Below are 26348 nucleotides of genomic sequence, written 5' to 3'. Positions count from 1 at the left end.
GTGTCTTTCTCCATACCTTTTCTAATTTCCTGAAGCCTTGCTTTTCAATCCTCAGTTGTTCAGTATACCATGTCTCCTGTTTCGACATGGGATATTGTTTTTTAAGCTTCAGTGGGGCGATGAGGTCAACAGCTTCTTTAAGGGTTGTGTTATATTTGAAAAGAGCTTATTCCGCATTATCTATTGCTGTGATAAGTGGTTCCTTCCATACCTTCTGGATTTCTTCTAATGTGACCTTGTGCCATTGTCTGCGCTATATGGGAGGAGCAGACTGTTTTTTAATTGGTTTTGCTAATCCAGGAAGAGTGAATTCAACAAGACAATGGCCTGACCAGTTAACTCGAGTAGGGGGTCGACTACATAATTTAGGGCCATTAAAAAAAATCTAATCTAAGGTATGGCCTCCTATATGAGTGGGACCATTATTTTGTAACTGGAGTCCTAGTAAGGAGAGGTCTGAAAGCAGGGACATGGTTTCAGGGTGGTCGGGAATGTCAACATGAAAGTTAAATTCACCTATAGCAAAACGTTATCTTTGGCTTTTAGGTTTTGTGCTAGTAGTTCTGTTAAAGATAGAGTAAATTCCTTACTAGGCCCAGGTGGGCGATAGATCAAAGCTCCTTTCCAGTTTTGTTAGGAGCCTGACTCTATCTTGAAAGTCATCATTTCCATCGCTGGACAACAACTTTGCTCAATTATGGTAACTTTCAGATCTTCTTTATATACTATAGCTATTCCGCCTCCAGTTTTTGTGGGGCGGGAAAGCCTGAGAAATTTGTATCCTTCAGGAATTCCCAAAGCTATAGCTGGGGTGGAATGCGGTTTTAACCATGTTTCTGTTAAAAAACATATTTCGGGACTAGTAGTATGTATAAGGTCCCAAATCTCCAGATAGTGTTTGGGTAATGAGTGTACATTAAGAAGGAAACTTTTCCAGCCCTTAGATATTGGTATTTCTTTAACCACATGTCCGATAGAGATAGCAGTATGGGTTGCTTGAAACTGCAAAGTATGCACAAAAAGGGACCCTCCAAACATGGCCATTGGTCACGGACACAGCCCCCTTCCTTCAGAGGACGAAGATTGTGTAAGGTTATACTGCAACAAATCACTCTTGAATATACATTAGCATATAAACATAAAACATTCTTTAACTTTTTTAGGAACACACAGTCTGTGGACGATGTCATCGGTGATGTCATCAGTGATGTCACTGAGCATGTCATCAGTGATGTAATATGTGATGTCAACAGCAGTTTAAAAAAACAATAATAATGACAAATAGCAAAATATTAGTTCCATATTTAAACAATCTTTGAAATTCACTGAAAAAATCATAGGTTTCAGGCACGTTCTAGATAGAAATAAGCATTTAAAAAAAACTTAGAAATTCAAGGAAACAAAACATAGGTTTCAGGCACGTTATAGTTAGTTGGACATTTCTCTCGTACAAAACCATAGAAAATTCCCCGTTCTAGTTAGCTCAGCATATCCCCAATATTATTCAACATGTATGTTGCCCCCCTGGCTAGACTGATAAAAAGCTATGGTTTCATGCTTGTGTCATAAGCAGATGACACCCAGTTAGTGGTGTCCGTAGCACAAACCGTGAATGTAAAAGCTGCCCGGTTTCACAAATGTCCTGGATGAAAGGGAAAACTGAACGCAGAAAAAACAGAGTTGGTAGAGTTTGGACAGAAATCACCGGTCTGGAGCCAATTATGGTGGTCATCTGTAGCCAGTACTTGCCCGGTACCGGTGAATAAGGCAAGGAACCTACGTTTCCTGATCGGTAAAGGTCTAACCCTGGCACTGCAGATTAATCAAGTCTCTTCAGCCTGTTGATTCACACTGAAAGCCCTGAGAAAAACGGTGGTAGAAGCCATGGTCTTATCGAGAATAGACTACTGCAATGCTCTTTACTTGGGAGCAGGTGCAGCCCAATTCTTCAAACTCCAATCAATTCAAAATGCGGCAGCACAAGTACAGCTCAACCTACCCAACACCATCCCACTTCCGATAGCATAAAGCAACTCCACTGGCTTCCAGTTAGACGCCGGGTTGATTTCAAGGCACTTTGCATAGTTCATAAAGCCCTATTTGGAGGAGGGGCAAAGGATGTGCAATCCTTGTTTCCTCGCTATGTACCGTCGCGCCTCCTAAGATCTTCTGTTTCTGGATTGGTAAACCTTCCAAAGATTAAAAAAGCATGGTGGGGAGGGAAATGCTTCTCCTTCTTAGTGTCTAAGTTATGGATTTCCCTTCCTGTACAACTGAGACTTCAGCCCAGCAGGTCGCTTTTTAGAAAAGAAATACAAATTTGGCTCTTCACTCATCCCTGAACCTGCTAGCTGCCGTCCCTGCACACTCCTTAGCGCCAAGATGCCTCGGCAACAGTGCGCTCTATAAATAACTCAGTCAGTAATTCAGTCAGCTTACTATAACTCGCGCACCCGCAATGCACTGTTGATGACGTCACATATTACATCAATCATGACATTGTCAGTGACATTACTAATGACATCACTTATGACATCTCAAATGACATCACTGATGACATCATCCACGTGAAAATCTGATGCACCACCTCACACTCTAATATAACCTTTAATAAACCCACTGTAAAAAACAAACTACCATTTTCGAAACCATAGACACATCAATACCACTTACTGCATACGCACTCACTGATTCCTAGGTCTACACACACATCCACTCATTCACCTGTACAGTCACTCATACATGTAGTCACTCATCAAAACAACACTATCATATGCACTCATACACATATACAGACATTCACACACCACCACTCATCCAGAGTTACTCACACACATAGTCAGTCATGCAAAGAATAAATTACACTCCCATTTACTCACCTATACAGTTATACACACACCACATTACTTATTCAAACAGAAACGCGTTGTGTAAATAAAAGCTCATGCCAAGATTTCTGGTCGTGGACATTGATTTTCATGAGAGCATACATAGCCCAAAAAAAGTAGGTGCAATAGGGTGCTCGTGATAAATATATATATATATATAAAGAATTAAAAAAAGAAAGAATTAAAAATTAAAACATTAAAACATTACACTATGAACAAATATTTAAATTTAAATTGCCCAATACAATCAGTGCAACAGTCAGAAAAGTGTTGGATAGCAAAATAATTACATTTACTATTCCAACTCCAGTGAGTGCAATAGTAGGGAAAGTTCTAGATAGTTGAGGGGTACAAAATACTATTCCCACTCTCAGAGTGCAACAGTGGGGAAAGTGTTGGATAGCTGAGAGGTAGAAATTACTATTCCAACTCCAGTTAGTGCAACAGTAGGTAAAGTGCAGGATAGAGAGAGGTATACATTACTATTCCAATTCTGGTGAGGACAACAGTAGGGAAAGTGCTGGATAGAGGAGAGGTAAAAAATTACTATTGCAACTCCAGTCAGTGCAACAGTATAGAAAGTGTTGGATAGCGGAGAGGTAAAAAGTACTATTCCAACTCGAGTGAGTGTAACTGTAGGGTAAGTGCAGAACAGCAGAGAGATATAAATTCCTATTACTACTCCAGTGAGGGCAACAGTAGAGAAAGTGTTGGATAGCGGAGGGTAAAAATTACAATTCCAACTCCAGTGAGTGCAATAGTAGGGAAAGTGTTGGATATCGAAGGGGTAAAAATTACTATTCCCACTACACAGAGTGCAACAGTAGGGAAAGTGCTGGATATAGCAAAGATAAAAATTACTATTCCCACTCCAGTAAATGCAACAATAGGGAAAGTGTTGGATACCAGAGAAAATAAATTACTATTCACACTCAAACACTTAAAAAATATAAATATTAAAAACGTATAATAATAATAAAAACTAATAAACAATATTTAAAAAAATTAAACATATAAAAAGAATACATATTATACTATTATTTACATATATCAAGAAATTACAAATGTTGTATAAAATAAAATAAATACATTCACAATAAAATAATTTTTTAATCTAGAAAATATTTATAAACATAAAAATGTATTAAAACAGAAATGTATTTATTTTAGTTCCTATCCTATAACACCACACCAATAGCAAAACACTTCATCATTTTTAATCAAATGTATTTACTTAATTACCATAATTAATCAATTAAAAAAATGATGAAAAAAATAATAAGCATTAATTGACTACACATACTTTAAAACTATAATATCCACAACACACACCTAAATTAAAATATAAAATTATAAAACACAATTAAAACCTGTTTTAAAATTAAAAAATATCACTATTAACAACTAATAATTAAATAATTAAAATGTATTTAATGCATTCCCCTATAAGCCCACAACCCACTACAGAACAAAAAAGGCAACATTCAAATAAAAAAAATAATAATAAAGTTAATATAATTAAATTACTTTCCACCCTATTCCCCTATAAACACACAACTCACTACAGAACTAAAATGCTAAATTCAAATATTTTTTTAAAATGAAAACTTAATAAAAATAAATTACTTCCCACCGTTTTCCCCTATAAATCCACAACCCGCTACGGAACTAAAGGCACAAAATTCAAATACTTTTTTTTTATAACACTAAAAATGTAACACATATATTAGAAATACAAACAATTCTTATACAAAAAAACATACATCACACACATATAAAATATATACTAAAATACATAACAATAATAAAAAACAATATTTTTAACAACTATGTTTTTGCAAACTATATTAAACACTTCAATATTTTTTAAATCAATGTTACGTACCTTAAGTCGATATTCTAGACCACGATATTCTTGCTGTCAATATTTCTGACCCGCGATATTAATGACTCGATATTTGTGCAACTCAATATTTTGTAGTCGATATTCTGTCTCTGCACCCATCTTTTGCAGTCTTTCCCTGTTGATGAGTCAGGCCTCCTCAATCTTCATACAGCCTGTTTCGGTGTTCAATGCCTCAAATTAGCTCCTGTGGCTAAAGTGTTCTTCAGAGCATCCTTGGTATGACGACTCGGTGAGATGACTTTGACTTTGCAGAGGCCACCCTTCTTGTCACTCTAGGGTATCGGATGTCGGCTCACACAGGCAACTGCCATACCTTCATACAGGCCCTGTTCTTCAGCAAAAGTGCTCTTGACATCTTGGTTGATGGCCCGTCACTCAGCTGTTAGACTAGCAGACCTTGGCTCCTAGTCTTAGTTTCAGAAATTTGGAGCTGTGATGATCTTCTCTGCAGTTGAACACAACTTCAGAAAAAGTCCATGTATGTGACTTAGTGTCTGTTCCTTTGATAGTCCAGTTGTGGGCATTGTCTTGTTTAAGATGTTCTCTCCACTGCTCTGTTATCTGTCAAAGTGATTGTCTGAGATAGCTTTCATTTTGAATGATCCACTACACAGGTCAAGGGAGTAACTGGGGATCACACCTGGGTGTCAGCCTCCACTGAAATATGTTTCTTAAAGATTTAAAGGCCTAAGCCTTCCTCTCTTTCATGAGTTCCCGGTTTTACAATGCCAAACTTATCTGATCCACCATCTCCCTGACAATGTGCCCAGGTGCCACTGACCAGTAACTCTTTCTGGAATCAGAGACACTTTTAATCTGCACAAAGACTGCTCTGCCCACTTCATTCCATCTTCCGTCTCCGTTGTTGCTGCTCTCTCCTCCACTAGCTTTTTCATTCTCTGGGCTTTAAAAGGGGAATTCCCAGGCCTATATGTTATGTACCATCACAGGCACACATATAATCCAACACACCCTCACAAACAGTGAGTTAAGTACACAGCAGTAGAACTTTACATGAGCGGTCCATAGGTACCACTCTCGTGACATAGGGAAAAAGGCTTGTTCACACTACTGATCACTCCTAAATACAAATAGTTATGCTTCCACCACCTTGTTAATATCCTTTAACTCCTGGTAAGGGCAATAGCCTCTTACTTTACCTGGGTACTGCTTGGTGCGCCCCTCGTGGTCTAACAAGGTTGCATTACCATTAGACTGCAGTGGCGTAACAAAACTCAACAGGGCCCCTTTTAAAGTGCATGTATGGGGCTCCCATGCTCCGGACCTAGTCTGGAGCTGTCTGCCGCCCCCCGTGCACAGTGACTGGGGGAGGGGGGGTGGAGTTTGGGGGACCGCACCGCAGAAGCCTCGAGCTGCCATTATGCCACTGAGACAGGCTCGGGTCATGATGCATAGGCATGATTTATGCTCATTAATGACCAAAAATCAATACCAAGGATCCAGATATCTATGCAGTTGAGGTACTGAGGGCTGGCCTGCACATAGTCTGCATACAGGGAACTTTTCTGTTCCAACACCATCACAGATTTCTTTTCAGTAACAGCAGTGATGTAGCCTTGTGGCCAGAGTGGTCGACCTCTAAGCCGGCGAACCGGGTTTGACTCTCGGCAATGATGCTCAACATCCTGTTATTCTGGGCAAATTACTTAATCTCCAGCGCCTAACAAAAATGAATACGTCCATCTGTAACAAAACTGGGCCCTTATTTATGAGGCCTTGCATCAGTTTTGCGCCGCCGGTGCGTCACTTTTTGTGACGCACTAGTGGCGTACAAAATGCGCCTTGTTGTGCCATATTTAAAAAGTGACGCATCTAGGTAGATGCATCACTTTTTAAACCCCTGCGCCAGATTATACCTGCGTCAGGTATAATGTATGCAGAGGGGGCGTTCCCCCGCAAAAAGCCCCGTAATAGTGACGCAGTGAAATCTATGAGATTTCACTGCATCACTTTTAGGATGCTGTTGCGTCAAAATCTTGCGCCTGCCTCACAGCAGGCGTAAGACTGACGCAAGCCCTTTCACATGGGGATTTCCCCAAGTGAAAGGACGCATTGCTGGAGTTGCGTCACTTTTGTGACACACTACAGCAATGCGTCACTTTTGCACTTACAGATGCGTCAGAAATACTGACGTATCTGTAAGTCCTTGCGACATGATGTGTCATACATTAAATATGACGCATCATTGGTGTCGCAAGGAGTGCGCACTAAGAAGTGGCGCATCGCTGCTTTCACGCAGCGATGCGTCATTTCTCATAAATGAGGCCCCTAGTGCGCATGTAAAGCGCTCTGATATCTTCGGGCAATATAAAACTACCCCAAAAAAATCCTGCGTTTTAGAAACTGACAGACTTGATTATGAGGCGTTTATGTAAATTTCGTGTAAGTGTATATTTTTTATTATAGCACTGTAGGGAATTCAAATTTAGGCAGGTTTAATATGTTTATTGTATGCATTTTTATTTTATATTTTAATTGAACTTGACATGCTTTTATTTTTGACCCACTTGCTACACAAAAACCATTCTTGAGCGATCAGAATTTCTGCGTGTGTGGCCTAAATAACCCTTTGCCTAACACTAAATGATCCTTGCCTTGGATAAATAAATACTTTCCCGCAGATTTCTTAGTTTACAACGAGCAATTTTATTGGTGGTTTCACAAAACAGAGAGCTCCAGGAAAAATATGGCCACGCATTTACTTGTAGGTAGAACCTTTGACATAAAATATCCTTTTAGTCTGTTTTTCGCTCATAGTCTTGCAAGCTCGCAGCATATTTATCGATTGCAAGTGATCTATCATTCCCGAGCTTTGAAGATCGGTGGCAATTTAGCAATTTTCATATTTCCTTCTTGGGGAAAAAGCAAGGCAGGATTTACAGCGTGAGTTAAATGCTGTGTGAAGCCTTGGCAGGCAGGCGGCCAAGAGTTTCTGCGCAGGCCCCGGCGGTTTCAGGACTCGCAGTTTAATTCCCAGGGTCACTGGTTGGATCAAGAATTGCCACAGTGCTGAGCAGGGAGTTTCTGCTTCACGAGGCTCAGGGTGGTAATTCGTTTAAATGGTTATCGTTGGAAGTGAGACGTCACGGGAACACATTTGACTGGTGATATACATGTAAGCCAGTGAATTAGGCCTGCAGGCATTAGTGAGCGCTCCAGGACACCCTGGCAGACTTACACTTAACACAGTTTGAAGAGATTACGTTTTTGAACTTCATGCTGAAATTAGCTTGCTTTTACTTAACGTTTGCAGATATTCATTACGGATAAAAAATTCAGAAATAGCACAGATTTTAGAGTGCTAAAACCATATCACAAACTAAGGTGAAAAAGAAAACCTTTGGGAGGTACGTGCAGATTAAGGGCAGCTTTTACTTGATACCTAACATATAATGCAATACATTTATTATAACAGCACAGTTTAATGAAAACTTATTTGGAAAGGTCTTAAAAGTTAAACTCATAAATGGTATAAAAATGTGATCAAATTGATACATTTATGGAATAATGCAATCTTCTATTCCATGGATATATCAATAGTGAAAACTGCTAACATATATTAACATGATCTTCAGATGGTGGTGATATTTGTAAGAATACAATCTTAAAATAGCTATTTGGTGCGCTGTATGATTCTGGACGAATACCAAGTAGGGATATACAATTTTACATTTTACACATGGTTTAATAGCTACTAACCCGTTCAAATCAAACATCTTTCAGCCTCTGATCTACATACCTGTCGGCCTAGACCAACGTTGACTTCAGTTGACTCTACTTTTCTGTTTCCTCTGTGCCCCTTGTTGATATCCCCTCTCCTGATAATTGCTTTAAATATTTCTGTGTTGATGATACATACAAAATCACGTAAAAAGACATTTCAGCAGCAACCATGACATTTGTAAATGTAGTCATGGGTTCCTGTCAAATATGGGTTTCATAATCAGAATTACAGTCTCAACGCAGTCTGCACAGCCCTTACCAGAGTCACTTGTATTATGGCAATTGTGGTTCAATTTATGTAGCAGATTTAGCTACATTTTGTAGCAAGAAAAGACAAGTTATGTGCCATTATCCGGGAAATTTTCTTACATTATTATTTGGATCCCACAAGAGGGATTTTTTGTGGTTGAAATCTACAAATAATGCAGCAAAATATGGGGCAAGTTTGGTAAATTTAATATTATGCCATGCAGATCCCATCCAAATATTTTAACATTTCTGCTGGCCCATACTATTGTTAATTTTATTTTTATCACCAATATGCTTGCAAAAATTAAACAAACTTAATCATCCTATTTCCAATTAGTTTTTGTGGTTTGGTTCACCTTGAAGAAAACAGTTTCAACAATCTCTGCCGTCAACAAATAATATGAATTGTAAGAACGCGAAAGGTGTTTTTTATCTTTAATACAATTCTAAAATCGATACTTTGAAACTACATTACAAAGGGGTCCCAGTTCACGGTTTTAGAAAAAATACAGGATAAAGATAGGATAAAGATTTGCGAAACATAACCATAAGCCAAGTCAGATAATTATGAGGGTACACTGTTATTTAATCACAATGGACCTTGCATAAACAATACATTGCTTATTTGAGAGAACACAAATAGGTGCCCCAAGGGATGAGGTAGAAGGGAGGGGAGCAGGTCGGTGTGATTCCATGCAAGGATAAAGGGGATTTCCAGGATCAAAGTGCCGGTCAGTCAACCTTTAGTCAAATTACAAATACAGATAGGTTGCTTCCTAATGGAGCTGAAAGAGAACCACATAAATGTAAAAAAGCATTCAGATTGCCATGCTTAGGTGGTTTTCGTGAACGTATCAAAACTGAGGCACTCGCTGGCGAAATCACAGTTTGTTGACGTTTCGATCCCAATATGGTGAAGGATCAATGGAGGCCTTAGAGGAGGCCTTCCTCAGGACGGGGGAACGGGTGGGGCGAGGGGGGCAAATGCTGTGATGCTGGTAATCACGGTGAGATATACAAGGTGCTGCAGGCACGGTGGGCTCTGCAGTATCAAAGAGAACGGGTGCAGCAAGTGGTTTACTAGGAATAGAACGAATCAAATCTCCCTTTGTAGGAAACAATTCACAAAAGCCGCTGATGTTGGTCAGCTAACCTGCATTAATTCTGGGAGTGAGTGCTACGTGGTCCAAGCCCCAACAGCCGTTGCCGGGCTCGATCGCTCTATCCTTGCATGCAATCACACCAACCCGCTCCCCTCCCTTCTCCCTCAACCCTTGGGGCACCTCTTTGTGTTTTCTCAAATAAGCAATGTATTGTTTATGCAAGGTCCATTGTGATTAAATACCAGTGTACCTGCATGACTATCTGACTTGGCTTATGTTTATGTTTCGCAAATCTTTATACTATCTTTATCCTATCTTTATCCTTTGTTTTTTTTTAAACGTGTACTGGGACCCCTTCTCAATGTACCATTCACAGTCACCCAGCAGCACAATAACTGAATATCCCACCCATTGCTTTACTTTGATACAAGAAAAGTACTTTAATCTTAACACTTAGATTATTTCATAGCGATCAAAAAGAAACGGTTCTTGCTGTGAGCTAATGGTACTGCATCTCATAGTTTACCCCATTTTGCCTCTCTTTTCTTGGTGTTACCAAACTTAGGTGAATCTAAGCACGCCACCCTACTCTGGTATTAAATGCATCTTGGGCAAGTCTCAAGGACGATGTAAGATTGCTCTGACATTTAGTCTCAGTGTTTACTGTCTTAAGAAAATGTCTTGATTTCCAATTTCACCCATTTCAGGATTCAGAGTTCAAGTCTGATGCCAGGTGGGGTGGCTGCTGCATGCATCTGTCCCCTGCTCCACTTCTAGGAGAGAACAACTGGCATGTGGCCGGACCAGAGCAGAATATCAGTGGAACTATCTTCTGGCATCATCAGTTGTAGGTTCCTGTGAGCAGAGGACCTTTTTCTGGTTCACTGGTGAATTGTGGTCAGTGAACTCCCCCAGTGAAATGTCACAGCAGCATGAGGGCAGCCATCACAGAGGTCTCAGGTGAAGCAGCACAGCACAGGCACAGTTGCTTAAATGGCGGTGGCACAGTTTGCCTGGGCACAATCATCAAAATGGCAGAATACTCTGAAGTTAGCATAGTACTCTTTGATGGCAGTACACTCAGCTTTAGCACAACTTTGAGATGGTGGCAAATTCCACCTCATCAATAGCTTCTGGTCAGCAACATGATCTTTCTTGGGGACAGACTTCTTGTGGGTAGTGGCAACTAATGCTGTCATTGATTACTATGGAAATTGTCCCCACAGACAGCCGGCAGACCACATCCCTCAGAGCATGCAGATCAAGCTCCTTCTTCGACCACTGGACCACAAAGCTCTAGGGGTCAACCTGTTTTGAGCTTTAGTTTAGTCAAACCTCTGCAGGGTTGGCAGACCTCTTCCTTCTTTTAGCAGCATATTAGCTTTAGGGTGCTTCAGGGCAGATATTCAGCTTCTTCCAACAAGGTCAGAGCCCAGGTGTTTGCCCCTATCCTCTGGGAGGCAGCCTGTCAGGCAGTCATGAGGTAAGGTTATACAACAGTTCTCTGAGTACTCCGTAGGACACCTAACATCTTTGGTTGAAGACAATTTAGAAATGGAACAATAAATGGGTCAATGGCTCCCACCTTTATACAGTCAAAGTAAACAGAGGCTGTTTATTTTCCATCTTCACTTTCAGTATCTGCTTGGGATAATTTATTTTTTCATCTGTCCGTCTAGTCTGTTCTTCAGACATAGATGTTACAAAGTGTGAAGCTCCTTAAAGCAGGGTAGTACCCCCTCTGGAATGCCCACAGTATAGACACAAAAATGTGTGAGATTTTTGGGTACCTACCCCACAGTGGTGGCTCGCAGAGGGAGTGCTGTGGGGCAGTGAGGTGGGGCAGGGTGGGGGGAGTGGATTCAGACATATGACAGCCAAGAGTAAAGTACGTAAAAAAAAAAAAAAAACTATTTACCTTGCGCTCGCTGCATCGCCAACTCGGCAATGCAGCGAGTGCAAGGTAAATAGTTTTATTTATTTACTTACTTTACTCCCAGCCGTCGTTTGTCTGATTCCACTACCCCCCACTGTGCCCCTCCCCCGCCTCACCACTCTGCAGCACTCCCTCGCCAAGCCGCCACTGCTACCCCATCAACAACTACCCTGTTAGTGATCAGGGAGAGAGACAAAAGAATGCCTTCTCCTGCAAGTCCTTTTTCTTTCTTAACAACATAGACTGTGGTCTCAACCTTCAACCCACCACCCTAAATTGCAGTACTCTGGAAGGCTAATCAGGAACCTTGCTCAGCATGAGGACCTAAATACAATTCTAAAGGAGTTTTGTCTCATATTTCTCTACTTCCATGGCTGCATCTCGACCCTCCAATGTTGCGACTTTCAGTAATACATTCCCATTGTCTGAGATAAAAACCTCTCATCCATAATGTGCACTTGAACAGTCACACACTCAAATACTTATAGGTTGAGGCTCAAACTCAGACACACATTCAGGGGAATGCATTCACACACAAATACCAACTCAGGCACACACTAAGGTATAGGTGCAGAATAGCACTCAGAGGTAGACATAAGGGTGCACATTCATAAATCAGTACGGAGTCAGAAATATACTTATGCACTCATATGTGCAGACTCATATACAGAGGGGGACACCAATTGTTCATCACCTCATAGTGCTACTTAGTCATACTTAGTGACATACTCATAAGCAGACACTTACTCAGTAGCAATCAGAGGCACACAGAGGATCACACATTTTCACACTGCCACTGGTCTCACTTACTCATTGGTGAAGACTCAAACACAGAGGTACGCACAGGTACACATATGTGCACCAGCAGCAGAGTCAGAAACAAATTCACGTTGGCACAAAGTCACATACAGAAGCTTACTCAGCAGCACACATTCAAATCATGCTAAAATGTTTGTGCGAATTCTCCCCAGAACACAGCCCTAGAAAGAGTTTGCTAGACCCTCTGGCACCAAAGACTTAGTCAATGTACCAACATGAGACTGAAAACCCAGTGGATTACAACCCCCTGAAACCTACTGAGAATTACATGAGCGAGGTGCAAAATAGGTGGTGATTAGTCCTGTGGAACCCACAGGAGTAGATGTTATTAGTGGACCCCAACCCCTCTTTCACCATCAATAGACCAGCTAAAGAATGCAAATTGATACTTGTATAGCGCACTACTCACCCGCAAGGGTCTCAAGGAACTTGTACGAATTCCGCTGTGGAACCCATCCTGGATTTCCCTGTGAGGCGTCCACACCTGGGCAAACCCAAGGTGGAGGCCAGGCATCCTTAGCGTTGTGGGGATTAAGCAAGCTATTGCCCAGAGTTGCAGAGTGGGACTCCATAAATGGAATAGGCACCGAGGCGAGAATTATCAGGTCCGTGGAATTTTGAGCCCAAGACCCACCGAGGTGGGGAATTGAACTCTTGTCCCAAGCTTGACCTCTGCATCAGGGTCTGCCGCTCTAACCATTGAGCCACACTTCGAATGCACTTTGAAATGTGTTTTTATGCTTAATTAAAGTCAAAAACCTATCTTAGTAAACCGCAATATTAATATTACTTGATGTATTGCTTAGTAGAAATTTAACAAGATAGTGGAAACCATATTTGTAAAAAAAGCAGAGCAATAGAATATCCTTCAACATTATACCGCTATATTAGGATTTCTCCACATTGATTTACTAACCCCTCAATTCCCTTGGATAATTAGGCTCATCTTAGCAATGATAAGGGTCATATTGTGAGCTTTACATGGCCTTGCTCATACCTGCTTTCTTTTTGAGAAAAATATTATCCCTGTTCAGTAAGGCGATAGCTGTTGTTCCCACCTCTGCATCACATCACCTATATTTTCCTCCGGCAGAAAGCTAATTGTACTTACAAGAGTTGTAGACTCAGTCTAGAATCTCTTGATCGAAGTCCCTCTCTCCCTATCAACGCTTCAGTAGAGCTTATGTACTCTTTCTCAACATTGTTTCAATGTTTTAGAAATAAACAATCAATATAGACGCTCATTTAGCCTTTCACCTACGTATGTCTGTGAACTATTGTATACTGTTTAGAAACAATAATCGAGAAATCAACATGTGATATTCTATTAAACTTTGTTGACTATTTAAACATAATACATACAAAATCAATATTTCAGGCTAAGCTAGAACAAACTCTAAACAACAGATTCAAGCAGGCTGAATTAACACATTGGATTGAAGCAAATGTTTTAATAAGATTACACAGAAACAAAGCACATTATCAAAGAATTAAATCCCGCCCTCCAGTCAAAAGACACCTTAAAGTAATATAAAATGAAAAGGTCTGTTAGGAAGTAAAAATGTCAGTCACTCCTATTCAATCTTGAATAATCTTAATTTTCCGACAGCCTCCTATAGTCTGCTGTCCTTTTTTTCCCTTTGAATGCCTCTGTGATCCTCTAACCTCTGTTTCTCTATTTCTCGCTCTTTCTACTCTCTTTCTCTCTCTTTCTCCCTCTCTCTCTCGCTCTCTCTTTCTCTCCTTTTGTCCTCTTCACCAATCCCTTTCAATTTCTGTCAATATCTTCTTCCACCAAGTCCCTCCTCTCCTTTAAAATGTTCCCTTTTTTCTCTCCATTTATCCCACACTTTCCCTAAATGTCTCTTTTTGGGCCGTCCTTAAAGATCAATGTATCAAATGTATTCTATCATAGCACGTATCTCTATTCTGACATCTCTAATTCTTTTGACACCTCAGTCTCACTCCTAATAGCAAAGTTTATTTACATTCTGACAGTTCTGTATGTTGGAATGCTTATTAAGGTCTCATTAACCACCCATTCATTCCATGTCTTTCTCCCTCTCCTACTCAATCCCATTCTCTGCTTTTCATACATTATGGCAATTTGTTCAACTGTATATGATGCACTCTCTGTCTCTCTTGCTCCTTTTCATTTAGGAAAATGTTTCTCAGTTAGGAAAATTTGTGCACTTCAGTGTTTACTGTAGAATTATTCTGCACCAAAACCTGAATTCTAAATCAGGTTTAGTAATTGGAGCAATTGGGTATGCAGTGAAATTTACGGGCAGATTTATGAGGCCCTTGCGCCACGTTTACGCCGCTGTTGCGTCACGCAAGGCGGCATAAACGTGGCGCATCCCTACAAACGATTTACAACGTGACGCATCTAGGCAGATGCGTCACTTTGTAAAGCCCTGCGCCGCTTGTGGGCGTTCCGGCGCAGGGTGGGCGTTCCGGGGCATTTGCGCCTCGCAAAAGTGGCTGAGTGAAATCTATGAGATTTCACTCAGTCACTTTTAAGCCAATGCTGCGTCAAAAGCCTGAGCCTGCTTGAAGCAGGCGTAGGTCTTGACGCAGCATTGTTAAAATGGGGCACCCCCGAGCCTTGTTGGAGCTGCGTCGCTCTTGCGAAGCAACTCCAGCAATGCGCCACATTTCCGGCACAGATGCGTCACGCATCTGTGCCGTTTTTGCACCATGGTGCGCCACATTATAAATGCGGCGCACCATGGCTGGCGGAGCTGTGGCGCACTGTGGCGCATGTTAACTGGCGTATCCCTGGGGATGCGGCAGTTAACATAAATCTGCCCCTTAGTACTTACCCAAATAGGGATGACTGAGTACATCCTAATTCAGTTTGATCATGCAGAGGAAGCACAAGAAAGAAGGTATCTACGAGTATTGCTAAATGTATATTAACCCTTTGTATGCTAATGACGGAACCGCTCCGTCATCAGCTGCGGCGGTGCTGTGCTGATGACGGAGCAGTTCCGTCATGGCCCTGCCGCCGCGCCTGCGCGGCACGGATTCGGCGCCTGCGCTGGGGGTTCTATTGAGCAGGCAGGGCCATGAAGGAACCGCTCCATCATGAGCACAGCCCAACCGCGGCTGATGGCGGAGCGGTTCCGTCACCAGCATGCGGCCGCCGAACTGCCGCCCCGCCCCCTTAGCACTGCGGCGGAATAGCCGCCGTAGTGAAGGGGTTAATAAATATCCATGCATGCATTGAAAACAATTCCCACTATGCCTTGCATATGCAGTGAAAATCCACAAAACTTAAGGCCCTTGCTTAGACGAAGCAACAATGGCTATGTGGTTCTTAAATAAAGGAATGGCTTTGTCAAGAGCGAAAACACTCTCAAGATTATATCTGCTGGATTTTACGGAAAGCAAGGGTAATGCAGGTTTCAGCTGCCTTAGGGAAAGCCATAGACTCAGAATCTTACTTGCTCCTAGTCTTGGACGATATCAGATACCAGAAAAATGTCACACAATGAAAGAATATAAAACAAGAAAAAAAAACACAAAAAACCACCAAGCAGACATTGGTATTTGCTTCTCAAAACAAGTAGGGCTAGCAGTCATCCGCTAATTGTACTTATAAAAGTTATAGATTCTCTGAATGAACATGAACAGGGGGTTCTAATTATAGAACTATAGACTATGTTAATATAAATTAACAAAGAAATAAAAGTGATGCTTGACTCAACAAGAATCAGAGGAGCAGTATCAAGAGCTTGCAAGAACAATCAATATGACTGGCAGGAAGAGCAAGATTTTTTGATGATGGATATTTTCAATCAATTAGAAAATATATGAATGTCGATGGAGAATAGTTTACACATGAAGTGTGCTTTGAAGTACAATAGTTTTAATTGCATTCACATAAATGAAAATGATGCTGTCATCAAAACGTTTGTCTATATAAGTGTGTTCTGGGGATTGGGAGGTGCAGTTTTAAATGCTGACTAAAATTGCTAATCATAATGTATCATGTGAAAATTGAACTGCGACACAAGGACAAAATCGAGAATTAGAGAATTAGACGATCATTTCTTCATATTGTTGTTGAAACACAATGCAGAAGGGGCAAAAACCTGTACTAAAATATTCCATTTAAAGTCAAATGAGACATTCCTAGAAACAACTGGCATCATATTTCACAAAGTTTTCAACTTTCCTACCGCTCAATTCACTGGTTTCCTGAAAAACACTGTTAGCTGGACTGAGTGCAACAATAGACAAATCAAAGTAAGATAATGCGTACCCAGTGTAAAGATGGGGCCCTAGGCCCGCATGCTGAACGAAAGGACGACACAGGACACCAGTTAGATAGTACAACTATGGCCCGAGCACGTGGGCTCGGCCTCTTTTATTTGCGGCGTCACCTGACCCAGTGACGTCTGTGGTGGGTGGGTGATCAGTGTAGTACAGGCTGTAACAACTAGACTGTGTCCTGGCAGGACACTACATCCCTCCCAAAATTTAATGAAAGGAAAACAAATGTCCAACCTACAAGAAAACAGAACAATGACATTTGATAGCCCCAACAGATCTTCTTCCGGCGATCAGCTGGGAGAATGTTGAAAGTTCCAGGACTACAAAGTCAGTCAGATGAGCTTCACCTCAGCGGTGTACTTCAGATCATCCTTGTCTTGCTGCGTTGATGCCTATCTAAAGTGTTCATCACTTGGAGCATCGGGAGCAAAATGGGTGTGACCCTTGAGGGGTCTCGCAGGGGTTCCTAGTCCAGTGGATGACAACACTTGTTGGTTGTTGAAGACGACTGCGACACAAGAGGTCTTCTTTGGATTTGCTGATCTTGATGCCTTCACACCTCCGTCCGGCCAAGTAACTTCCGACTTGCCTTTCTTGCCGGACTCCTCTCTCACTGGAGCCTCGAAGACTGGCCACTCCTGCTTGGACTCTTCTCTCACTAGAGACGCTGGGAGGACCCTCTTGCCGGACACGATGGGACCGGGTGGCCCGTGCGGGGCTTCGCATGAGTCGCGCCAAGGCGTCACTGAGGAACTGCCAACGGACTCACCGCCAAGTCTCCCATGATGTCCTCGGGGGTGTTGATGTCATCAGTCAGGATGGTCTTGCCGTTAGGACATGGGTTCAGTGCCTTCTTCAGACCGTTTCTCGGCACCAGGTGTTTTCGTGGAGCCTTCGTGCTTCCTGTTGCCTGTCGTGGAGCTGCCGCTGCTGCACCTCTCCCATCCAGATTCCTCTCTCACAGGACATGCGGCCGAGGCCCTTGTCCCCCGGACTGACACTTGATCGCATGGGCTGTGCGGGTCGCTGCAGAACTTCAGACATGGCCACAGTCGAGTCTTGTGTAGTCCACAAGGGTGGATTGTCTAGTGCTCGGGTATGCTCTGCTTCGGCAAGCTTCAGGTTCACAGGGCACACATACGGTTCTTCAGTGGTTGGTCTCCTCAGGTGCGAGTTGTCTGGACTACTGGGATCCACACGGATGTTGCGATGTTCCTTGGACAGCACCGATGTTGCTGTGTGCTGACTGTTGCGATGCTCCTTGGACAACACCGATGTTCCTGTGTGCTGACTGTTGTTCTCTCTCTTCCTCTGTGGAGTGATCTTGTGTTACTCCATTCTTCCTCTTCGTTCTCTTCCTCGACGCGGTCAGGTCCTTTTTCTTGCTTGCTCATGCTAACCAGGCTTCTCCATGTAGCGGGCCCTCTACTTGTCGTCCCCTTGGTATTGTCCATGTGGTAGGACACTGTCTTCCCCTGACTTGTTGACTAGACCTGTCGTCGCATCTTCCTTGATCACTACTGTTGCCTTCAATCAGGATACCCTTCCTTGGTCAATTCCATCGTGACTCTACTGTCTCGTCGGGTTTCTTTGGCTCTACTGTTCCTCCTTCCTTTTCTTAATGGCGTTGTGCCCTTACTTTCCATGTTCCTTCTTGTGACGTGGTCTGGTCCTCTTGCTGTCGTTGGCCTTCCCGACCAGTCTTCCCCAGGCAGCGTGCACTCCACCTGTTTCTCTCTGGTCTGGGCATAGCTCTCCGGCATGGTGTTCTTCTCTTCTTTGACTGGACCGTTTGTCGCGATCTTCTCTGTTGCTTATTTTCTTTCCTTGGCGACCAGACTGGGTGGTCGGCTTTCATATTGGGCATGAGTTGTCATGCTGCACTATCTTCTTCGTGGTCGCTATTCACCGTCACAGTGTTTTGGCGTTGGTGCACTTTGTCTTAGCGGAGGAGGGTTGCGTCAGCGCTCCTGGTGCATCTCTGGTGCATGCAGCCATGCATGCTGACGATGGCGCTCTGGTTTCTGCGAGACGTTGCTGTCTCCCTTGGTGACCTTTGTGCGCCGTCCTGTGGCGTTGGTGTGTCGCTGTGCAGTGTCATTCTGGCGCTCTTGATTCCTGGCGTTCCTGGCACATTCCGGCGCAGTGCTGCGCGGTCCTGTCGTGCGGGTGTGGAGTTCTTGCACTCCTGTCGCGTTCTTGCGCTTTGTGGCGTGTTTCTGCGTTTCTGGTGCGTTCCTGCGCCGTCTCCTTTTGTCCTCAGGAGGTTGCGTACTGACGTGGCGTCATTTGGGCGTGGCTGTGTTCCTGTGCTTCTGGCGTGTTCCTGCGCTCTCCTTCGTTGGCGCCTCTCAGTGTGCTCAAAGGTCTGTGATTACTTACGTCACTGTGCAGTGACCATGGTGGTTACGGTCTTTGGCTTGCGTTGCTGCCCTGTATTGTGCTGTACTGGTATGAGGTTGAAACGGTGGCACTCTTCTGGGGCTGTCTCGCCTTGACCCTTTCTCTGGCTGATCTTGTAGTGGTGCTTCCCCTAGCTGGTGGGTTGTTGCAGAGGTGTCATCTGGCATGAGAGATGGTGTCAGGGGTATCGCGGGCCTTCCTAGTCCTAACCTTTTATTGTCGTTTCCAGTGCTGTATTTGTAGTGGCCACTAGGTGGCAGTGTTGCTTTGTTTTAATTCTGATTAATGTCCTGAGCAGTTTCCTCACACAACGGTTGCTTCACTTTCCGCCCGGCCCGGCCCCAGGCACGTTTTGGTTTGCCCCTGGGCTTCTCGTGGTCTCACTCACGTGTGTCACTCTGTGAGCCGGTGCTTCTTTGGACCGCGCACGGTGGCAGGAGTTATTTCTTTTGGGCGGGCTGTGCGGGGGCAAGATGCATTTTATGCCGGGCGTTCCCATTAAGCTCCGGTCTGCAGGCTGTTTCTGCTTCACTCTCCCCTGGCTGCGCGGGTATCGGCACTGTTGGCAGCCAACCGGGGACTTTGCCAAGGGACACTGCTTTATAAAGCTAGCGCCCGGCAGCTCTCCCCACGCTGCCGGTCGCTTTCAGATGCCTCGCAGGAGGCCGGGCTGCTGCGGCAGGTTGCTGTCTGGGCGTGCACCCTCCTACACGTTCTCCGGCGGGGCCGGCTGGTGGCTGCCTTAACAGACTTTCACCCCGGTGAGTCTCTTTTCTATGTATTCCTGAGAGGGAGGGTGAACATATCCCGGCACCAGTCTCCTTAAGTTTTCGGCGATATGTATTGGGCTTAAACATCACATGTGCAATGAACTGCGGGCTTCGTGATTTTTCTCCCCAGCCCTCTGCTCTCAATGCGGGTGACGCGGGCTTTAACTCATGCCCGGCAGGGCGTCGCTGCTATAGCGGGTGGGCTCTGCACCGCTTCTCTTTCACGCTCTCTCACCCTCGCAGCGGCAGCCGCGCTCCACACATGTTGCGCTGCGGGGGTTGGGGGGGTAGGAGACGCTGCAGGCAGGCTGCGGGTGGGAGTGTGTTTATTGTTGGCCATGCGGGTGGGCACCGCTTATGATACAGTCTCGGGGGTCGCTTCAGGCTTGCACGGCCCCCTCCGCTCACCGCAAAGGTCGTAGCATTTGTGGGGGCTATCAGTCCTGGCTCGGTTTCGGCCGATGCGGGTAGGCTCCGCACGGCTCTCACTTCACCCCCAGGCAGGGGGCAGCTCACGATGTGCTCACGAAGTATGGGGTCGGCTCCCGGTCACCTCCTCTGTCGTGTCGGCCCGGGGCTTAGCTCATGCCCCGCAGGCCTCTCGGCGCATTGCGCCGTGTTGCAGGGGGTGCCCTCTAGGCGGGCAGCTCTCTCCCCCTTTTTCCAGGATGCTTGGCAGTGGCACGCACGGGCGTCACTACCGACCTCGTCGCCATTGTAAAGATGGGGCCCTAGGCCCGCATGCTGAATGAAAGGACGACACAGGACACCAGTTAGATAGTACAACTATGGCCCCGAGCACGTGGGCTCGGCCTCTTTTATTTGCAGCGTCACCTGACCCAGTGACGTCTGTGGTGGGTGGGTGATCAGTGTAGTACAGGGCTGTAACAACTAGACTGTGTCCTGGCAGGACACTACACCCAGTAAATTAGAAAATGCAAACTAGCTAATACTGTTACTTAAATTGTAAAATAAAAATAATATATTACATTAAAAATATATAACAGGGTAATGGAAAGCTACGCGTACGGAAAATGGACAATTTGCTGCTATATGGCAGTATATGAATCGCAATAAAACATAATCCCTGAATATTTTTAAAAAGTATGTAAAAACTTTAAATGTAGGTCAAATAGGAATAGGTGAAGCAAACAGAATGACAACCCTTTATAGTATGCATACATGTGTACAACACTATTATGTTGCATTAAAATATACCTGGCCAACCATGCAACCGAGCTTTCCATCCTGACAAATGGTTCTGAAATGGTCCCTCTTAGTTTATTTTCAAACACTAAGCTGCTGGCTGATACACAAGATGCATCTGCGATCATTTTAAAATTGCATCAGTTCTGGAGAAACTGAGGGGGATATTCACAAGGAAGTGGCGGATAGAGGTATTAGCCTTCTTGGCTTAACATCTCTCTCCGCCACTTCGGAAATGCAAGGCTGCACCATATTCACAAGGATATGGTGCAGCCTTGCGTTTCCCCGTGCAATGCCTCTAAGTTTAACAACTTAGCACCAACACAGGCAGGGGAGGTTTCTTTATGTGTAGGAAGGTGTCCCTTCCTGCACAAAAACAATCCCAAATGCAATTCTTTCACTTTCATGTGTGCTGGCTCATGTAGCACACATGAAAGTGACATAATAGCATTTTAAAAAAAGGTTTGCTTATGTACAGGAAGGGACACCTTCCTTTACATACAGAAACCATGGCAATTCGCTTCTTCCATGTGTGCTGCACAAGGCAGCACACATGGAAAAATCAAAAACAAGGAAAAATAAATAAATCCTCCTCGTTTTGCCTGTTTAAGACCAGGAATTTCCTGATCTTCATTTTGTCACTGCCTCTTATTTATGCAGCCCTTGTGAATAAGGGGCAACGTCAAAATCAATGGATGTTGCGGTGGAATGCCCTCCGCAACACTCATTACCCTGCCCATTTCACGGTAAATGCAGCCTGAAAGGGTGCCCTACTCATAAGGCAGCGTTATGCCATGCTAAATGGCTTAACACTGCCTTGTGAATAAGGCGAGGCCCATATCGCCATCACAGTGTCACTGAAAGTAGCGTTGCGGTGGCGATAGGGGCTTGTGAATATGCCCCTGAATGCTTCTTTTTTCCCAAAAAGATAGTGTTTATTGTTTGATAAAATAGTTTTCTGGTATTCTTAGTTGCATGTTAGTTACTAATATGAAGAAGCATTAAAAAATAAGTATAAGTAAAATTGCGAACGGTATGATGCAATTATGGTTTCAAAGTATTTCAACAATAGCCATATAACTATGAAAAATCTTCTGTCTAATATATAAAAAAAACATAATTAACATCATTAACTGAAATTCATCTTTAAGGTTAAATATATTTTTTAAATCTTGCTGTCACCTAACCTTTACTAGAATTAGTCCACTGCACAAACATTGTGTGATTATGAGAGGTGTTGAAATTATTTCCTGATCTGGGTTCCAGGAGAGGTGAGATACACTCCCTGTACTATTCAGACGTAAGAGACACCGTTTGGTACAGAGGAACACGATTTTGGACTATTTATGTATATCCTTTACAGATTGTCGTTATGTTCACTTTATGTATGCAGTAGCTAATGCTTAGAACTCTGGCCCTGAAGAAAGCCATGGGATCTTGTCCCTACCGGCTGAAACATGTTGGCCTTGTAAATGCAGTTATATGTTTAGACTGCTTCCTCTGCATTGTTCTTGTTTGTTTGAGAAAAAGGACAAATTACATTAGAGTTTTTCGCCTATTGATCCTTTTACCCCTTGTTTTTAACTCACACATCTTTTCATTTTTGCACTGCACTCGATCCCATATTTATCATTTGTTCATGGGTACCTTAGCGATTGATGGTGCAACCCAATTGAGTAAGGGCGATGGATGGGTCTCATTGATCAAGAGACATACCACCCCATTTTTGGATGACCAAATGAGAACACTTGATCTACATACCTATTTGATGGGAATCCAACACATCTCTGTACGGGTCTTACCAACAATCTCAGTAGGTCCTTCGACAGGTTTGTCCTGGCACACATTCTGATATAGAGACTTATATAGCTCTATTAGCGCCTAACTCACTTATGTAGGAGTTTTGCAGCAGCTCGGAGTACTTGAAGCTCCGTTATAGACCCCCGGTTATTTTGTTGTTAGGTTGAAATTATTTATGCAAGTTCTTGTTTGAGCCTAAAAAAGCATGAGGATTTGTGTGTCGATCACTGATATTTGCTCCATAGTTTTCAGCGGATGAAACCTGCTGCAAATCTGGTTGCAAAGAGTGCACATGCTCTGTTTTCATAATTTATAATTGTGGGTCTGCTAATTTGCTCACCCCACATTATTGCATATCAAAGGTGTAAAAATTGCACTACATGTTTACTCCTTCATTGTGTTTAGGCACTAAGGCTCAATGGTTCTAAATCTGAAATTATTTACAGAGAATATTTACCCACATGACCATAAGCTCAACCATCTCTTTAAATGTTATACCTTAGCTCTCTTTTCCTCTGGTAGAACCCTAAGGGGTATATTCACAAGAACGTGTGATAACTATTGCAAGGGTAGCTTAACGCAACTTTCAACATCGCAGCTCATCGCGGGACAATAACCCTGTGACAATGTGGAATTCACATCAATGAGGTAGCATGCAATAGTTAATTAATAAATGAATATAAGACTAATACAGCGCAGATTTAGCACAGGGGCATCAAGGCCCTGCAGACAGAGATCAATGAATCAGATGTTCAAAAGTTGCAGGGCTAAAAGATTAAGGCAGGTGACAGTTAGAACAGGTGAAATGTCAGGTCTTCAAGGATTTACGGAATAAAGAGTTTGTTTCCAGAGTAGAATTGGGAGAGGAAGCAGATTACACAGGTTGGCTCTATCAGCGAAAATGCCCTCCCTCCCACCTGACTTTCCTGAACCTGGTTACTATTACCCGATTCTTACAAGCAGATCTCATGTTCCTGCCAGGAATGTATCTGCGAAGCATTTTGTTGATGCCTTCAAAACCCCTAATATGGACGGCCTTATGAACCAACCATAAGGCCTTGAACACAATTTTCCTCCCAAGCGGGAGCTAATGGAGGCTTATGATGGTGGCTGAGACTGCGTGAAATTTAGGGAGTCCCATCACCAGCCTAGTGGCTGCATTCTGCACCAATTGGAGTTGATGCAGGAGTCCCTTGTTTATCCCTAAATACAGGGCATTGCAGTAATCCAGCCTGGATACCACAAGGGCCACCACTGCCTGTTTCAGAGCTGGAAACGAAAGAAAATGGAAGATCTTCCTAAGAGTCTGTATCATCCCAAAACAGGTCGAAACTGTTCTGTTTATTGTGACCTCAGAGACAAAGAGCAGTCTACAATGATGCCTAGATTCTTGGCACTGAGACAGGGGCAGGGGCAAGATCCAAGAGAGACAAGCCACCAGACCTCTGACCAGATGTCCAACTTGTCTCCAAAGATTAAGACCTCTGTTTTATCCCCATTGAGTCCAAGATAGTTCTCAACCATCCATGCAGCCACTGCCCGCATACAGTTTTTGAAATTTACTGCTGAAGCGGAGACACTCTCCATGATGGAAACCAAAATCTGAGTGTCATCAGCTTAGGAAAGGACCTGTAGGTCAAAAGACATAACCACAGCGGCGAGCGGGGCTACATAGATATTAAAGAGAGTAGTACTCAATGAGGATCCCTGAGGGACTCCACAAAACAATTGTTTGGGGGAAGACATAAATTGGCCCATCTTAACTATTTGTGAGCAATCCGTGAGGAAATATGATAGTAGATTAAGTGCGGAATCCTCTATCCCAATTTCCTGGATCCTGCCAACCAGTCTACTCAAACAAATCATCTCGAAAGCTGCAGTCAGGTCCAGGAGGATCAGCAAAGTAGTGTGACCAGCATCCACCTGTTGCCGAATGTTGTTAAAGACAATGGTTAGTGCCGACTCCGTGCTATGCTCACTCCTGAAACCATGCTGCAAGCAATCGAGCAATTGAAATTTCTCCAAGTAGGAACTGAGATGGTAGTTAAGATATTTTTCCAAGATCTTAGCTGGAATGGGCAACAGGGAAATGGGCTGATAGTTTTTTGTTTGGTCGGATCAAGAGAGGCCTTCTTAAGCAGAGGTTTTACCACTGCAGTTTTCCATGTGGGGGGGAAATGGCCAGTGGAAATGGCGGTATTGAGGATAGCCGTCAGGTCAGAGGAGAAGCAATAGCCTCACTTTCCAGTTTTAAAATCTTAAGAGGACAGGGTTCAAGGGAAGAGCCAGATCTAATCCCTCTTAACAGCAACTCAGTGTCTTCTTGACGAATAGGCGTACAAAAGCGCAAGCGGCAGTCCACCAGGGGTAATACTATAGGATCAGAAGGGGGAGTTGTTTTAACACCCACCAAATTTGAGTTCTCCAAGGAAGAGTAGATGTCCTTCATTTTGGCATAAAAAAACCTGCCATTTTGTCACAGAGATCCTGGGAGACCTCAGTGCTAGCACTGGTCGAGGGGACCAGGAGGGAGTGAATCATGGTAAAAAGTTCCCTAGAGGACCTGGTAGATTCGGTCATTGCTGAAAAATAGACCCTTTCCTCTCTGATAGCTTCCTTAGATTCCCTTAGACTGAGTTTATGCAAGTCCCTTTCTACTCTAGAAGAGTCCATCCGCCATTTTCTTTCATGCTGTCAGCAGACCTGCCTAAGCTTTCCCAGTCTCCCTGAAAACCATGGGCAGAAGGGCATTTTCTTGCCTCATAGTGCTTCTTAAGAGGGGCAAGGGAATCAAAAGCTGTTGTTAACCAGCTGGTAAACTCATTGTAGACAACATTAATATAGGTAAGAGGAAAAGCAATAATTGCTTAGTTTGTCAAGAAGAACCTCCTTACTAATTTGTCTGAGGTTTCTCTTCCACGCCACCCTATTCCTACTGCTAGAGTCGGAGGGAGATACTAACATTTCAAGGGTAAAAGGAATGGCAGAGTGGTCACACCAAGAGAGGGGAATAGGGTCCAAGATCCTGACCCTGGGATCATTGGAAAAAATTCCATCAAGGATATCTCCTGCTGTATGCGTAGGGCTTTTCACTAGTTGAGGGAAATCACAGGATTCTATAACTTCCAAAAAGTTCTGCGTTTCAGGGCACAGTGTTTTCTCAAAGTGAAAATTGAAATCACCCAGGAACGTAACCTTTGAGCTAGCTAGGTAAGGCTCTATTCGGCTCCTAAAATTCCGGGA

The sequence above is a fragment of the Lissotriton vulgaris genome, chromosome 12, assembly GCF_964263255.1.
Source record: "Lissotriton vulgaris chromosome 12, aLisVul1.2, whole genome shotgun sequence".
In the NCBI taxonomy this organism is placed as follows: domain Eukaryota; kingdom Metazoa; phylum Chordata; class Amphibia; order Caudata; family Salamandridae; genus Lissotriton; species Lissotriton vulgaris.
Note: the sequence above shows the minus strand (reverse complement) of the source record.